The following is a 13,392-nucleotide window of genomic DNA, read 5'->3' on the forward strand; positions in this document are numbered from 1 at the left end:
CAGCAGTGCCGGCATATCTGATGGAGAACAGCAGTGTCGGTGTTATCTGAGTGAGGACAGCAGGACCTGCGTATCTGATGGAGAACAGGCGTGTCTGTGTTATCTGAGTGAGGACAGCAGTGCCTTCGTATCTGACAGAGAACAGCAGTGTCAGAGATATCTGAGTGAGGACAGCAGGACCCGGGTATCCGATGGAGAACAGAAGTGTCTGTGTTATCTGAGTGAGGACAGCAGGAGCTGTGTATCTGATGGAGAAAAGCAGTGTCTGTATCATCTGAGTGAGGAGAACAGGACCTGCGTATCTGATGGAGAACAGCAGTGTCTGTGTATCTGAGTGAGGCCAGCAGAACCTGCACATATGATGGAGAACAGCAGTGTCTGTGTTATCTGAGTGAGGACAGCAGGACCTGCGTATCTGATGGAGAACAGCAGTATCTGTGTTATCTGAGTGAGGTTAGCAGGAACTGCGTATCAGATGGAGAACAGAAATGTCTGTGTTATCTGAGTGAGGACAGCAAGACCTGCGAATCTGATGGAGAACGGCAGTGTCTGTGTTATCTGAGTGAGGACAGCAGGACCTGCATATCTGATGGTGAACAGCTGTCCCCGTGTATCTGAGTGAGGACAGCAGGATCTGCATACCTGATGGAGAACATCAGTGTCTGTGTTATCTGAGTGAGGACAGCAGAATCTGTGTATCTGATGGAGAACAGCAGTGTCTGTGTTATCTGAGTGAGGACAGCAGTAACTGCATCTCTGATGGAGAACAGCAGGGTCTGTGTTATCTGAGTGAGGACAGCAGAACCTGTGTATCTGATGGAGAACAGAAGTGCCTGTGTTATCTGAGCGAGGACATCAGTAACTGCATATCTGATGGAGAACAGCAGGGTCTGTGTTATCTGAGTGAGGACAGCAGGACCTACGTATGCGTATATGATAGAGAACAGCAGTGTCAGAGATATGTGAGCGAGGACAGCAGAACCCGGGTATCCAATAGAGAACAGCTGTGTCAGAGATATCTGAGTGAGGACAGCAGGACCTGTGTATCTGATGGCGAACAGCCGTGTCTGTGTTATCTGAGTGAGGACAGCAGGAGCAGCGTATCTGATGGAGAACAGCAGTGTCTGTGTTATTTGAGTGAGGACAGCAGGAGCAGCGTATCTGATGGAGAACAGCAGTGTCAGAGATAGAACATAGAACATAGAACATAGAAGGATACAGCGCAGTACAGGCCCTTCGGCCCTCGATGTTGCGCCGACCGAATCCTACCTAACCTATACTAGCCCAATAACTTCCAAATGCCTATCCAATGCCCGCTTAAATGACCATAAAGAAGGAGAGTTCACCACTGATACGGGCAGGGCATTCCATGAACTCACAACCCGCTGTGTGAAGAATCTACCCCTAACATCTGTCCTATACCTACCACCCCTTAATTTAAAGCTATGTCCCCTAGTAACACCTGACTCCATTAGCGGTAAAAGGTTCTTAGTATCTACCCTATCTAAACCCCTAATCATCTTATACACTTCTATCAGATCTCCCCTAAACCTTCTCTTCTCCAATGAGAACAGCCCCAACTGCCTCAGCCTTTCCTCATAAGATTTTCCTACCATTCCAGGCAACATCCTGGTAAACCTCCTCTGCACTCGTTCTAAAGCTTCCACATCCTTCCTATAGTATGGCGACCAAAACTGCACACAATACTCCAGATGAGGCCGCACCAGAGTCTTATACAACTGCAACATGACCTCAGGACTCCGGAACTCAATTCCTCTGCCAATAAAGCCCAGTACACCATATGCCTTCCTCACAGCACTATTTACCTGGGTGGCAACTTTCAGAGATCTGTGTACATGGACACCAAGATCCCTCTGCTCATCCACACTACCAAGTAGCCTACCATTAGCCCAGTAATCCATCATCTTGTTATTCCTACCAAAGTGAGCGACTTCGCACTTAGCTACATTGAATTCCATTTGCCACATTTCCGCCCAGCTCTGCAACTTATCTATATCCCGCTGTAACCTACCACTTCCTTCCTCACTATCCACAACTCCACCGACTTTTGTGTCATCCGCAAACTTGCTTACCCAGCTTTCAAGTCCTTCCTCTAGATCATTTATAAAGATAACAAAAAGCAATGGTCCCAAAACAGATCCTTGTGGTACACCGCTAGTAACTGCGCTCCAAGATGAACATAATCCATCAACTACTACCCTCTGTCTCCTTCCAGCCAGCCAATTCCTAATCCAAACCTCTAATGTATCCTCAATGCCATACCTCCGAAGTTTTAGCATTAGCCTACCATGGGGAACCTTATCGAACGCCTTACTAAAATCCATATACACAACATCTACTGCTTTACCCTCATCCACTTCCTTGGTCACCTTCTCAAAGAACTCAATAAGGTTTGTGAGGCACGACCTGCCCTTCACAAAACCATGCTGGCTATCCCTGATCACGTTATTCCTACCCAGATGTTCATAAATCTTATCCCTTACCATTCTCTCTAAGACTTTGCCCACCACTGAAGTCAGACTCACTGGCCTATAGTTGCTAGGGCTATCCCTACTCCCTTTCTTGAACAATGGGACCACATTCGCTATCCTCCAGTCCTCTGGTACTATTCCTGTTGACAACGACGACATAAAAATCCAGGCCAATGGCTCTGCTATCTCCTCCCTAGCTTCCCATAGGATCCTGGGGTAAATGCCATCAGGCCCAGGAGACTTATCTATATTCATCCTTTCCAATATTCCCAAAACCTCTTCCCTGCATATTTCCAGGGCATCCATTCTAATTCTTTGTGATTCCATATTCACATCAGCAACAGTGTCCTGTTCCTGAGTGAATACTGAGGAAAAGTACTGATTTAATGTCTCTCCAATCTCCTCCGCCTCCACACACAACTTCCCACTACTATCCTTGACTGGACCGATACCTACCCGAGTCATCCTTTTATTCTTGACATACCTATAGAAAGCCTTTGGGTTTTCCCTAATCCTACCAGCTAAAGACTTTTCATGTCCCCTTCTCGCTTCTCTTAGCTCCCTCTTTAGCTCCTTCCTGGCTACCTTATAACACTCAATCGCCCCTACTGAACCTTCACGCCTCATCTTTACATATGCCGCCTTCTTCCCTTTCACAAGGGACTCCAATTCCTTACTAAACCACGGCTGCCTCACAAGGCCCTTTACACCATGCCTGACTGGTACATACCTATCGAGGACACGCAGTAGCTGCTCCTTGAACACTCCCCACATCTCATTAGTGTTCTTCTCTTGAAGCCTGTTTTTCCAATCCACACATCCTAAGTCATGCCTCACTGCATCATAATTTCCCTGCCCCCAGCTATAGCTCTTGCCCTGCGGCACACGATTATCCCTCTCCATCACTAAAGTAAAAGTCACCGAGTTGTGGTCACTGTCCCCGATGTGCTCACCTACCTCCAAGTCTAACACCTGGCCTGGTTCATTACCTAGAACCAAATCCAATATAGCCTCCCCTCTTGTTGGCCTGTCGACATATTGTGTCAGGAAACCCTCCTGCACACATTGTACAAACACCGACCCATCTAATGAACTCGAGCTATAGCTCTCCCAGTCAATATCTGGGAAGTTAAAGTCCCCCATAACAACCACCCTGCTACCTTCACTCTTTTCCTGAATCATCCTCGCAATATTATCCTCTACTTCTCTTGGACTATTAGGAGGCCTGTAGAAAACACCTAACAGGGTGACCTCACCTTTCCTATTTCTAACCTCAGCCCAAACTACCTCAGATGGCAAGTCCTCTTCCATCGTCCATTCCACTGCTGTGATACTGTCTTTGACAAGTAATGCCACGCCTCCCCCTTTTTTACCCCCATGTCTGATCCTACTAAAACATTTGAACCCTGGAACGTGCAACAGCCATTCTTGTCCCTGTTCTACCCACGTCTCTGTAATGGCCACAACATCGAAGTCCCAGGTACCAACCCACGCTGCAAGTTCACCTACCTTATTCCTTATACTTCTGGCATTGAAGTATACACACTTCAATCCACCTTTCTGGTTACAGACACCCTCCTTAGAGATCGCTGCATTATTCCTAACCTCCCTACACTCAAGGTCCTGTACCCTAAAGCTACAGTCCTGGTTCCCATGCCCCCGCGGAGTTAGTTTAAACCCTCCCAAAGAGCACTAGCAAACCTCCCCCCAAGGATACTGGTGCCCCTCAGGTTCAAGTGTAGACCATCCTTTTTATAGAGGTCCCACCTTCCCCAGAAAGGACCCCAGTTATCCAGAAACCGGAATCCCTCCCTCCTGCACCATCCCTGTAGCCACGCATTTAACTGCTCTCTCTCCCTGTTCCTCGACTCTCTATCACGTGGCACGGGTAACAAACCAGAGACTACAACTCTGTTTGTTCTAACTCTGAGCTTCCAACCTAGCTCCCTGAAAGCCTGCCTTACATCCTCACCCTTCTTCCTACCTATATCGTTGGTGCCAACATGGACCACGATCTGGGGCTGCTCCCCCTCCCCCTTAAGGACCCGGAAAACACGATCAGCGACATCACGTACCCTTGCACCTGGGAGGCAACATACCAAACGTGAGTCCCTGTCGCCCCCACAAAACCGTCTGTCTGTACCCCTCACTATCGAGTCCCCAAGAACAATTGCTCTACCTTTCTCCACCCTACCCTTCTGAGCAACGGGGCCAGGCTCCGTGCCAGAGGCCTGAACCTCGTTGCTTACCCCTGGTAAGTCATCCCCCCCCACAAGTATCCAAAACGGTATACTTGTTCTTGAGGGGAATGACCGCAAGGGGTCCCTGCACTGTCTTCCTCCTCCCACTCCCCCTCACTGTTACCCATCTATCTTGAACTTTCGGAGTAACTACTTGCCTATAGCTCCGATCTATGACCTCCTCTGCCTCCCGAATGATCCGCAGTTCATCCAACTCCAGCTCCAGTTCCCTAACACGGGTTTGGAGGAGCTGGAGATGGGTGCACTTCTTGCAAGTGTACTCAGCAGGGACGCTAATGGCTTCCCTCACCTCATACATGTTGCAAGAGGAACATTGCCCTCTCTGCACTGCCATCCCTCTAAAAGTAAGCTTTCCTTAAAAAAAAACAAAAACCAACTAAATCTAAAGAAACAAACAAGGAAAATGCAGCACTTACCCGCTAGTCACAATTGGTCTTATTATTAGGTTAGAGGAGGTGGAAGGGTGGGAGGCTCTACTCGTGTAATGCCTCGGGTGACTCGCCTGCGCGTTTAAATAAAGGGAGAGAAAAAAAAACCTTACCCAGGTAACCTAGCGCGCCTTCCGGGTCTGCTACCGCTTTTTTAAAGGAAAACTTTAAATTTTTAACTATTAAATAAACGACCAAACTTACCCACCAGCCGTCGCGAAGTCTTCCGAGAGACTGAGAGATATGTGAGTGAGGACAGCAGAACCTGTGTATCTGATAGAGAACAGCAGTGTCAATGTTGTCTGAGTGAGGACAGCAGTGCCTGTGTATCGGATGGAGAACAGCAGTGTCTGTGTTTCCTAAGTGAGAACAGCAGTGCCTGCGTATCTAATGGAGAGAAGATGTCCCGGTGTACCCGAGTGAATACATCAGGAGTTGCGTATCTGATGGAGAACATCAGTGTCGGCGTTATCTGAGTGAGGACAGCAGTACCTGCGTATCTGATGGCGAACAGCCGTGTCTGTGTTGTCTGAGTGAGGACAGCAGGATCTGCATACCTGATGGAGAACATCAGTGTCTGTGTTATCTGAGTGAGGACAGCAGAACCTGTGTATCTGATGGAGAACAGCAGTGTCTGTGTTATCTGAGTGAGGACAACTGTAACTTCATATCTGATGAAGAACAGCAGTGTCTATGTTATCTGTGTGAGGACAGCAGTACCTTCATATCTGATAGAGAACAGCAGTGCCTGAGATTTCTGTGCGAGGACAGCAGGACCCGGGTATCCAATGGAGAACAGCTGTGTCTGTGTTATTTGAGTGAGGACAGCAGGACCTACGTATCAGGTGGAGAAAAGCAGTGTCTATGTTATCTGAGTGAGGACAACAGGACCTGCGTATCTGATGGAGAACAGCAGTGTCAATGTTATCTGAGTGAGGACAACAGGACCTGCGTATCTGATGGAGAACAGCAGTGTCTGTGTATCTGAGTGAGGACAGCAGGAGCGGCGAATCTGATGGAGAACAGCAGTGTCTGTGTTATCTGAGTTATGACAGCAGTGCCTGTGTATCTGATGGAGAACAGCAGTATCTGTGTTATCTGAGTGAGGACCAGAGTGCCAAAATAACTGATGGAGAACAGCAGTGTCTGTGTTGTCTGAGTGAGGACAGCAGGACCTGCGTATCTAATTGAGAGAAGATGTCCCGGTATACCTGAGTGAACACATCAGGAGCTGTGTATCTGATGGATAACAGCAGTGTCTGTGTTATCTGAGTGAGGTTAGCAGGAACTGCGTATCTGATGGCGAACAGCAGTGTCTGTGTTATCTGAGTGAGGTTAGCAGGAACTGCGTATCAGATGGAGAACAGAAATGTCTGTGTTATCTGAGTGAGGACAGCAAGACCTGCGAATCTGATGGAGAACGGCAGTGTCTGTGTTATCTGAGTGAGGACAGCAGTAACTGCATATCTGATGGAGAACAGCAGAGTCTGTGTATCTGAGTGAGGACAGCAGGACCTGCGTATCTGATGGAGAACAGCAGTGTCTGTGTTATCTGAGAGAGGACTGCAGGTCCTGCATATCTGATGGAGAACAGCAGTGTCTGTGTTACCTGAGTGAGGACAACAGGACCTGCATATCTGATGGAGAACGGCAGTGTCAATGTTGTCTGAGTGAGGACAGGAGTGCCGACGTATCTGATGGAGAACAGCAGCGTCTGTGTTACCTGAGTGAGGACAACAGGACTTGCGTATCATTTGGAGAACAGCAGCGTCTGTGTTTTCTGAGCATGGACAGCAGGACCTGCATTTCTGATGGAGAACGGCAGTGTCTGTGTTGCCTGAGTGAGGACAGGAGTGCCGACGTATCTGATGGAGAACAGCATTGTCTGTGTATCTGAGTGAGGACAGCTGGACCTGCGTATCTGATGGCGAACAGCATAGTCAGAGATATCTGAGTGAGAACAGCAGGACCTGCGTATCTGATGGCGAACAGCCGTGTCCGTGTTATCTGAGTGAAGACTGCCGGGTCTGTGCATCTGATGGAGAACAGCAGTGTCTGTGTTATCTGAGTTAGGACAGCAGTGCCTGTGTATCTGATGGAGAACAGCAGTGTCTGTGTATCTGAGTAAGGACAGCAGGACCTGCGTATTTGATGGAGAACAGATGTCCCAGTGTATCTGAGTGAATACAGCAGCGCCAGCGTATCTGATGGAGAACAGCAGTGTCTGTGTTATATGTGTGAGGACAGCAGGAGCTGCATATCTGATGGAGAACAGCAGTGTCTGTGTTATCTGAGTGAGAACAGCAAAACCTGTGCATCTGATGGAGAACAGCAGTGTCTGTGTTATCTGAGTTAGGACAGCAGTGCCTGTGTATCTGATGGAGAACAGCAGTGTCTGTGTATCTGAGTAAGGACAGCAGGACCTGCGTATTTGATGGAGAACAGATGTCCCAGTGTGTCTGAGTGAATACAGCAGCGGCAGCGTATCTGATGGAGAACAGCAGTGTCTGTGTTATCTGAGTGAGTACAGCTGGACCTGCGTATCTGATGGAGAACAGAAGTGTCTGTGTTATCTGAGTGAGGACAGCAGGAGCTGCGTATCTGATGGCGAACAGCAGTGTCTGTGTTATCTGAGTGAGGTTAGCAGGAACTGCGTATCAGATGGAGAACAGAAATGTCTGTGTTATCTGAGTGAGGACAGCAAGACCTGCGAATCTGATGGAGAACTGCAGTGTCTGTGTTATCTGAGTGAGGACAGCAGGACCTGCGTATTTGATGGAGAACAGATGTCCCAGTGTATCTCACTGAATACAGCAGCGCCAGCGTATCTGATGGAGAACAGCAGTGTCTGTGTTATCTGAGTGAGGACAGCAAAACCTGTGCATCTGATGGAGAACAGCAGTGTCTGTGTTATCTGAGTTAGGACAGCAGTGCCTGTGTATCTGATGGAGAACAGCAGTGTCTGTGTATCTGAGTAAGGACAGCAGGACCTGCGTATTTGATGGAGAACAGATGTCCCAGTGTATCTGAGTGAATACAGCAGCGCCAGCGTATCTGATGGAGAACAGCAGTGGCTGAATTATATGAGTGAGGACAGCCGGAGCTGCGTATCTGATGGAGAACAGCAGTGTCTGTGTTATCTGAGTGAGCACAGCAGGACCTGCGTATCTGATGGAGAACAGCAGTGTCTGTGTATCTGTGGGAGGACAGCAGGACCTGCGTATCTGATGGATAACAGCAGTGTCTGTGTATCTGAGTGAGGACAGCAGGACCTGCGTATCTGATGGAGAACCACAGTGTCTGTGTTATCTGAGTGACGACTGCCCGGTCTGCGTATCTGATGGCGAACAGCAGTGTCTGTGTTATCTGAGTGAGGTCAGCAGAACCTGTGTATCGGATGGCGAAGAGCAGTGTCTGTGTAATCTGAGTTAGGACAGCAGTGCCTGTGTATCTGATGGAGAACAGCAGTGTATGTGCTATCTGAGTTAGGACAGCAGTGCCTCTGTATCTGATGGAGAACAGCAGTGTCTGTGTATCTGAGTGAGGACAGCAGGACCTGCGTTTTTGAGGGAGCACAGATGTCCCAGTGTATCTGAGCGAATACAGCAGGATCTGCATACCTGATGGAGAAACTCAGTGTCAGAGATATCTGAGCGAGGACAGCAGGACCCGGGTATCCGATGGAGAACAGCCGTGTCTGTGTGATCTGAGTGAGGACAGCAGGACCTGCGTATCTGATGGAGAACAGCAGTGTCTGTGTTATCTGAGTGAGTACAGCTGGACCTGCGTATCTGATGGAGAACAGAAGTGTCTGTGTTATCTGAGTGAGGACAGCAGGAGCTGCGTATCTGATGGAGAACAGCAGTGTCTGTGTTATCTGATTGAGTACAGCTGGACCTGCGTATCTGATGGAGAACAGAAGTGTCTGTGTTATCTGAGTGAGGACAGCAGGAGCTGCGTATCTGATGGAGAACAGCAGTGTCAGTGTTATGTGAGTTAGGACAGCAGGACCTGCGTATTTGATGGAGAACAGATGTCCCAGTGTATCTGAGTGAATACAGCAGGATCTGCAAACCTGATGGAGAACCTCAGTGTCAGTGTTAACTGAGTGAGGACAGCAGAACCTGTGTATCTGATGGAGAACAGCCGTGTCTGTGTTATCTGAGTGAGGTCAGCAGTGCCTTCGTATCTGATAGAGAACCACAGTATCAGAGATATCTGAGCGAGGACAGCAGGACCCGGGTATCCGATGGCGAAGAGCCGGGTCTGTGTGATCTGAGTGAGGACAGCAGGACCTTTGTATCTGATGGAGAAAAGCAGTGTCTGTGTTATCTGAGTGAGGACAACAGAACCTGCATATATGATGGAGAACAGCAGTGTCTGTGTTATCTGAGTGAGTACAGCAGGACCTGCGTATCTGTTGGAGAACAGAAGTGTCTGTGTTATCTGAACGAGGACAGCAGGAACTGCGAATCTGATGGCAAACAGCAGTGTCTGTGTTTCCTGAGTGAGAACAGCAGTGCCTGCGTATCTAATGGAGAGAAGATGTCCCGGTGTACCTGAGTGAATACATCAGGAGCTGCGAATCTGATGGAGAACTACAGTGTCTGTGTTGTCTGAGTGAGGACAACAGGACCTGCATACCTGATGGAGATCATCAGTGTCTGTGTTATCTGAGTGAGGACAGCAGGACCTGCGTATCTGATGGAGAACAGCAGTGTCAGAGATATGTGAGCGAGGACAGCAGAACCCGGGTATCCGGTGGAGAACAGCCGTGTCAGAGATATCTGAGTGAGGAGAGCAGGACCTGTGTATCTGATGGAGAAAAGCAGTGTCTGTGTTATCTGAGTGAGGACAGCAGGACCTGCGTATCTGATGGAGAACAGCAGTGTCTGTGTTATCTGAGTGAGGACAGCAGTGCCTGTGTATCTGATGGTGAACAGCTGTCCCTGTGTATCTGAGTGAGCACAGCAGGATCTGCGAATCTGATGGTGAACAGCAGTGACTGTGTTATCTGAGTTAGGACAGCAGTGCCTTCGTATCTGACAGAGAACATCAGTGTTAGAGATATCTGAGCGAGGACAGCAGGACCCGGGTATACGATGGAAAACAGCAGTGTCTGTGTTATCTGAGTGAGGACAGTAGGAGCTGCGAATCTGATGGAGAACGGCAGGGTCTGTGTTATCTGAGTGAGGACAGCAGGACCTGTGTATCTGATGGAAAACAGCCGTGTCGGTGTTATCTGATTGAGGCCAGTAGGACCTGCGTATCTGATGGAGAAAAGCAGTGTCTGTGTTATCCGAATGAGGGCAACAGGACCTGCGTATCTGATGGAGAACAGCAGTGTCAATGTTGTCTGAGTGAATACAGCAGGAGTTGCGTATCTGATGGAGAACAGCAGTGTCAATGTTGTCTGAGTGAGGACAATAGCACCTGCGTATCTGATGGAGAACAGCAGTGTCTGTGTTATCTGAGTGAGGACAGTAGGACCTGCGTATGTGATGGACAACAGAAGTGTCTGTGTTATCTGAGTGAGGACAGCAGGACCTGCGTATGTGATGGACAACAGAAGTGTCTGTGTTATCTGAGTGTGGACAGCAGGAGCTGCGTATCTGATGGAAAACAGCAGTGTCTGTGTTATCTGAGTGTGGACAGCAGGAGCTGCGTATCTGATGGAGAACAGCAGTGTCAATGTTGTCTGAGTAAGGACAACAGCACCTGCGTATCTGATGGAGAACAGCAGTGTCTGTGTATCTAAGTGAGGACAGCAGAACCTGCATATATGATGGAGAACAGCAGTGTCTGTGTCATCTGAGTGAGGACAGCTGGACCTGCGTATCTGATGGACAACAGAAGTGTCTGTGTTATCTGAATGTGGACAGTAGGAGCTGCGTATCTGATGGAGAACAGCAGTGTCAGTGTTATCTGAGTGAGGACAGCAGAACCTGTGTATCTGATAGAGAACAGCCGTGTCTGTGTTAACGCAGTGAGGACAGCAGTGCCTTCGTGTCTGATGGAGAATAGCAATGTCAGAGATATCTGAGCGAGGACAGCAGGACCCAGGTATCCGATGGAGAACAGCCGTGTCTGTGTGATCTGAGTGAGGACAGCAGGACCTGCGTATCTGATGGAGAAAAGCAATGTCTGCGTTATCTGAGTGAGGGCAACATGACCTGCGTATCTGATGGAGAAGAGCAGTGTCTGTGTGATCTGAGTGAGGACAGCAGGACCTGCGTATCTGATGGCGAACAGCCATGTCTGTGTTTTCTGAGTGAGGACTGCCGGGTCTGTGCAACTGATGGAGAACAGCAGTGTCTGTGTTATCTGAGTGAGGACAGCAGAACCTGTGTATCTGATGGAAAACAGCCGTGTCGGTGTTATCTGATTGAGGACAGTAAGACCTGCGTTGTGCCCCACAACCTGAGCCGCCTCCGTAATTTTAGTTTTGTCCCGTTCAAGGACGTTAAAAGGCGGATCCTGTACAGACTGCTGCTGCACACCGTCCACCTCTTCTCCCTCATCCACCGCCCGGACACGCCCTGGCGTGCCCATTTGCCACCTGGCGGTGGGGATCCCCTGTGGAGGGCCCTCTACGCAGGAGTCCTCCCCCTTTCTCTCGGGGATCTGGGGTGGAGGGTGTTGCACGCAGCAGTCCCCTGCAACCGCAGATTGCGGTGGTTCACGGACTCCCAGCCAAACTGCTTGTTCTGTGGCGCTGTGGAGTCCGTGGACCATGTGTATATTGGGTGTGGGCGTTTGCACTCCCTTTTTGATTTTCTTAAAAACCTCCTCCTCTGCTTTTGTTTGCACTTCAGTCCCACGCTCCTGATCTTCGGGCACCCGGTGCGGAGGAGGGAGGGCAGGTCTGAAGACCTCCTCGTGGGTCTGCTCCTGGGCCTGGCCAAACTGGCCATAAACAGGTCCAGGCAGCGGGCCGTGGAGGGGGTCGTTAGGGCCGATTGCCTGCCCCTCTTCCGCGGTTACGTTAGGGCCCGGGTGTCCTTGGAGAAGGAGCACGCGGTGTCCACCAACACCCTGGAGTTGTTCAGGGAGAGGTGGGCGCCGCAGGGAGTGGAGTGCATCATTTCCCCCTCCAACTCTATTTTGATTTAGTCCCTGCCCTCCCCTTCACTGTTTTGATCACACAGCATTGCCCTTTGACGTGAAGGACACTGCTTGTCACAGACCACTTGGGTGTTTTCCTACTTTTCCTGGTGGTGGAAATTGAATAAAGATTTGTACACCTTGTCTCTCACTGTGTCTCACACCTGCGCACACACACCATGGGTGCTGGGGATAAAAATAAGCACTACCGCAGTTAGGCGGTAGTGTAAAAAAAATTTTAAAAAAGGAAAAAAAAAGAAAGAGAAAAAGAAATAATCCAGAGACTAGAAGGGCACTACTTGTCATTGGCCACTTGGGAAAAAAAAAGGAAAAAAGAAAAAAAAAATATAACCAGGAGATGAGAATCTCCTCAGTTCAGGGGGCTGACTCCGAGCTGGGTAGCCACAGCCAGTGTACTGTACACGAGTAAATAAAGGGTGACTTGGTGACAGGATACCGGCCTCTGTGAAGTGATTTCTGGGCTGTATAGTACAAAAAAAAGTAAGACCTGCGTATCTGATGGAGAACAGCAGTGTCAATGTTGTCTGAGTGAGGACAACAGGACCTGCATATCTGATGGAGAACAGCAGTGTCTGTGTATCTGAGTGAGGAAGCAGAACCAGCATATAAGATGGAGAACAGCAGTGTCTGTGTTATCTGAGTGAGGACAGCAGGAGCTGCGTATCTGATGGAGAACAACAGTGTCAGTGATATCTGAGTGAGGTTAGCAGGAACTGCGTATCTGATGGAGAACAGCAGTGTCTATGATATCTGAGTTAGGACAGCAGTGCCTGTGTATCTGATGGAGAACAGCAGTGTCTGTGTTATCTGAGTGAGGACAGCAGGAGCTGCGAATCTGATGGAGAACAGCAGTGTCTGTGTTTCCTGAGTGAGAACAGCAGTGCCTGCGTATCTAATGGAGAGAAGAGGTCCCGGTGTACCCGAGTGAATACATCAGGAGCTGCGTATCTGATGGAGAAGAGAAGTGTGTGTGTTATCTGAGTGAGGACAACAGGACTTGCATATCTGATGGAGAACAGAAGTGTCTGTGTTATCTGAGTGAGGACAGCAGGACCTGCGTATCTGATGGAGAACAGCAGTGTCAGA

The sequence above is a fragment of the Hemiscyllium ocellatum genome, chromosome X (assembly GCF_020745735.1).
Source record: "Hemiscyllium ocellatum isolate sHemOce1 chromosome X, sHemOce1.pat.X.cur, whole genome shotgun sequence".
Lineage (NCBI taxonomy): Eukaryota > Metazoa > Chordata > Chondrichthyes > Orectolobiformes > Hemiscylliidae > Hemiscyllium > Hemiscyllium ocellatum.